We start from the raw sequence: 5105 nt of genomic DNA, 5'->3' as shown, positions 1-5105 counted from the left end.
ATCATCTTCTTAGGGTTTTGATTTGCAATTCCCTAACGGCTAATGATGGTGGGCAACCTTTCATGTGTTTCTTGGCCCTTGGTATATCTTCTTTGGAGAAATGTCTGTTCAGATTCTTTGGCCATTTTTAAGTTGGGTTATTTGCTCTTTTATCATTGAGTTGTAAGAGTTCTTTATATTCTAGATACAAGTCCCTTATGAGATCTACAATTTGCAAAATTTTGCTCCCCCTGTGGATGGTCTTCTCACATTCTTCATGGTGTCCTTGGGAGCACAAAAGTTTTTTAATATTGATGAAGTCCAGTCTGTCCTTTTCTTTGCTATTTGTGTTCTGGTATCATGTATAAGAAATCCTTGCCCAACCTACAGTCAGAAAGATTTATGCCTGTGTTTTCTTCTAAGAGTTTTTATAGTTACAGCTCTTACATTTAGATCTTGGGTCCATGTGGGGGTAATTTCATCTGGTGTGAGGTGTCCACCTGGTGTTTTGAGCTGTCCAGAAGTGAGCATGTGTCTGAGCCCGGTTGTCTGGGATCACTAGAGGTGACCAAAGCGAACCCTCCTTTCTCAGAACTTACTTGTCCACTCTTGGAAAGCAAGGCAGAGCCTGTCTCTCTTCCCCTGGCTCTCATTCCCTCAAGTGACTTAGCCTAAATCCTTGAGCCATCAGGCTGATTGGGGGTGCTGTACCCTCAGTCATGCTGCCCTATCAAAAGTGGTTATTTTCTGTTTCTTTTAAACATTTTTTTAAAAGATTTTATTTATTTATCTGACAGAGAGAGACAGCAAGAGAGGGAACACAAGCAGGGGGAGTGGGAGAGGGAGAAGCAGGCTTCCTGCTGAGCAGGGAACCTGATGCGGGGCTCGATCCCAGGACCCTGGGATCATGACCTGAGCCAAAGGCAGACACTTAATGACTGAGCCACCCAGGCGTCCCACTTTTAAACATTTTTTAAAAAGATTTTATTTATTTGAGAAAGAGAGGAGTGAGCACGAGAGCGAGAGAGCGCGAGTTGAGGGAGGGGCAGAACGAGAGGAGAAGCAGACTCTCCAGCTGAACAGGGAGCCCCGATCGCAGGACCCCAGGACCCCAGGATCAGGACCTGAGCTGAAGACAGACACCCAACCAACTGAGCCACCCAGGCACCCCTATTTTCTGCTTCCTGAAGCCACATTCCCAAGGACACCGAATCAGACCAGGAATGTGTGTCCCCACAGTGTGTGGAAAGAGCCAGGCAGCATGGCTTCCAACTCTGTGTGTCTCTCAGCTTATTTTAGGTATTTACTTAGCTTTCTGAATATCTCAGTTTTCCCGTATGTAAAATGGGACCAATCATCCCTACCCCATGAGACTGCTGTGAAAATGAAGTGAGAACAAGCATGTGGACTACAGGTGGAGGTCGTTATTATGTGCTGGACCCAGTTTTTGCTGTCATTTGCCGTGTGACCTTAGACAAGTCACCCGTCCTCTCTGGATCTTCACTTCTAAGTCTGCAAAACAGAGTGGATGCCCCTCATCCTTCTTGCCACAGAGTAATGATGGGAGCACCAAATGATGGCAGTTAGAAAATGTGGACTTCATGATTGAGGTGTTCACTAGTGTTGGCCTTGGGGGTCCCTGGCCACACCATCTGTCTTCTCAGTGTTTTCTGTTCCCCCTCAAGCTGTGCCCTGGGGTGGGCGGTCGAACCACCTCTAGGGGTGTCAGTAGTTGAAGAGGGCTCTGTTACTCAGAATTCAGGCAGGGGCAAATCAATTTAACACATACTGCTATATATCCAGCAAAAGTTCCAGAACAATAAAACAACACCTAAAGTTCATCAAACCTTTACTATTTGCTATTTAGATCTTCAGTCCTCACAGCAGATCTGTGATCTAGGTATTATTAATAACATATTTTGTAGAAGAGAAAGCTGAAGCTCAGAGAGGCTAAGTAACTTGCCTGAGATCATACAGCTAATAAGGGGCAGAGTGAGGATTCAACCCAAGATCTGACTCCTCGACCTGCCTCCTGGTCCTCAACCTTCTTTAGCTTAGAGTTCTCCTGGAGCAGTCCTGCCATAGACGAAACAACCAGCTAGAGCCTAATCCTACAGGTGTTTGGTGAATGTGACTGTCGACTGCAGGAAAGTGAAGCATCAGGGCATGAGGATGATGTTATCTTTTCTGTGTCATAGGTACTGTTTACTTAATGCTTCCTTTTAAATCAACCCATTTAAAAAAATTAGCCGAAATTTAAAGTGTAATACCCTTGGAATTTTGGGTTTGATTGTACTTACCCACACACACACATCACACACATGTATGTGTCTGATACATACACGTATGTATCTATATGCATCAGAAACACATATGCACATAGATATGTGAATATATTAGAAAAACATGCATGTTTCTTTTTTTTAACGTTATTTTTTTAAACGCTTTTTTATTTTTTATTTCTTTTTAAGATTTTTATTTATTTGCTTGACAGAAAGAGAGAGAGCACAAGCAGGGGGAGCGGCAGGCAGAGGGAGAAGCAGGCTCCCAGCTGAGCAAGGAGCCTGATGCGGAGCTTGATCCCAGGACCCTGGGATCATGACCTGAACCGAAGGCAGATGCTTAACGACTGAGCCACCCAGGGGCCCCTTTTGCATGTTTCTTTTTTTTTCTTTAATGTTTCAGTTTATTTATTTTTTAAGATTTTATTTATTTACTTGACAGAGACAGAGAGATCACAAGTAGGCAGACAGGTAGGCAGAGGGAGATGGAGAAGCAGGCTCCCCACTGAGCAGGGAGCCCGATGCGGGACTCGATCCCAGGACCCTGGGATCATGACCTGAGCTGATGGCAGACGCTTAACTGACTGAGCCACCCAGGCACCCCCATATGCATATTTCTAATGTACATATTCATGCATACATTTTTTCCAATACATTCACATATGTATGTGTGTATTTATGTGTGTTTCTGATATACATTGAAATGACTAATAACTGGGCGCCTGGGTGGCTCAGTTGGTTAAGCGACTGCCTTCAGCTCAGGTCATGATCCTGGAGTCCCAGGATCGAGTCCCACATTGGGCTCCCCGCTCAGTGGGGAGTTTGCTTCTCCCTCTGACCCTCTCCCCTCTCATGCTCTCTCTCATTCTCTCTCTCTCAAATAAATAAATAAAGTCTTAAAAAAAAAAAAGAAATGACTAATAACTATGAAACATCAAAATCCATTCCCTGTACCCCCTAACCCATCTTGAGTGTCCCACATGCTGTGCATACCACAATTTGGGAAACAAATTCTTTTCTAAGGCTTCAGCTCTACTACTAACTCAATACATTTTCCCTGTGCCACCCCATGCCTCACTTCACTTGCTTATACAAGTGGGGCCGTTGGATTTCGACAACCTCTTCTGTTGTAATTGGCACGGATAGCGTTCTAAGGAGCCTTTGCAACTTGGGCTGGCTTTATCCAAGAAGTCCAGCTTTAGCCAATTACCAGAGTGATCAGGCCTCAGGAGCTATCTCACGTTAACCAGGCTCACAAGAGGCTGATTGATAAACCAGACAGACTGGTGCACTAACTGACCTTGATTACTAGCCATCCACAGGGCTGGCATGCTCCATGGGCGGAGGAACACGTCTCCTCGCCAGCACCAACACAAGCTTGGGAAGCACCCTGAGCTGCTGCGTTCAGGACCGAGGGGTCCTGTGGGGGATGGAAGAGTGCTGGCCTTGGAGACGGTCTTGAGTCCGAATGGAAGCCTGCCTGTAGGAAGCGGTGCGGCTGCGAATTGCCAGCTTCTCAGAGCCTCATTGTCTATAAAATGGGGATCATCGGGCTCACTTCGCAGGGAGGTTGTGAGGATCGGATGAGATACCGTATAAAAAAGCCTGGCACAAAGTAGGTGTTAGTTAATCCAGAGCTAGTGGGACAGTGTAAGGGAAGGTGCCATCTGATGGTGAAAGACTGAGGAGTGGGGCCAGGGTCTAATTCAGGGGCTGCACGCTCATATGCCAACAGGGATCAGGCAGGTCATAATAACTAATTAATAATCAGAATTTAATAATCATAATAAAGTAGGACAGGTGTAAGATGGCAAATGCCCGGGAGCTACAGCAGAGGGGAGGACTTGGGTGGCCTAGAGAGGGCAAGCTGTGGTGGGAAGGGTTGACCTCCATTCAGCGCCAGCAATGGCCAGATCTTCTGGCTTCTTTCTCTCTCTCTTTTTTTTTTTTTTTAACATTTTATTTACTTATTTGAGAGAGAGAGAGAGCATGAGCACGAGCAGGGGAAGATGGAGAAGCAGGCTCCCCACTGAGCAGGGAGCCCGAGGCGGGGCTCAATCCCAGGACCCTGGGATCATGACCTGAGCCGAAGGCAGACACTTAACTGACTGAGCCACCCAGGTGCCCCGATCTTCTGGCTTCTTAAAGAGAAGCCAAATTGTTCGGGGATAAGTCCCAATTTTAAACTGCACCCAGTTACAATTTGCACGCCAAGCAAAACACGTGTGTCGGCCACTGTTGGTCGCCTGTTTGCAGCCTCTGGCCTAAATGATCTTTGCATCTTTCCATCTCTTCCCGCTTCACCCACTGCCCCAACTCGGTGCCTGGCATACAGTAGATGTTCCGGAAGTGCACGGAGACTGAATAAAGTGAAGCAGATGAACCTGGTGGAGAAATGAAGAGTGATTGTGACCACCACGAAATTATGAGGCTAGCCTGAACCCCAAAGGCCATGGTCTAAACCCCCCCACTGCTTCTCCCACGGGCCTGAGCACTCTCCCCCAGTGTCCCAGGCAGCTGGTACTGTGGCCGGCTCCCCGTGGCCCGAGGTGCCTCCTCGCCTGGTTGGCCAGCACTCATGATCTGAAACTTCTTCCTCATGTCCTTCCTCACGTTAACACACAGGTCACTTCACCCCTCTGCTGCCTGCAAGCCCTTCGGATATCTGAAGTCAGGAGTCATTGTGGCCACCCAGGGCAGGTGCTTCCCCTGCCAGCATTCAGGCATCCTCACGTCCTCCTGTTTTGTTCTCTTGACAGCACTCAGCACTCTTCACTTTTCCTTTTCTTTCTTTCTTTTTCTTTCTTTCTTTCTTTCTTTCTTTCTTTCTTTCTTTCTTTCTTT

General features: G+C 46.9%; 1 protein-coding gene across 1 annotated transcript in view; it reads left to right on the top strand.

Moving 5' to 3' along the window:
• Positions 1–5105, top strand: part of SLC43A1 (solute carrier family 43 member 1) — a 22606-nt gene that overhangs the window by 3210 nt on the left and 14291 nt on the right. The window lies entirely within an intron of this gene.

The sequence above is a fragment of the Phoca vitulina genome, unplaced genomic scaffold, assembly GCF_004348235.1.
Source record: "Phoca vitulina isolate PV1807 unplaced genomic scaffold, GSC_HSeal_1.0 scaffold16, whole genome shotgun sequence".
Taxonomy (NCBI): domain Eukaryota; kingdom Metazoa; phylum Chordata; class Mammalia; order Carnivora; family Phocidae; genus Phoca; species Phoca vitulina.
Note: the sequence above shows the minus strand (reverse complement) of the source record. Positions and strands in the feature narration are given on the sequence as shown.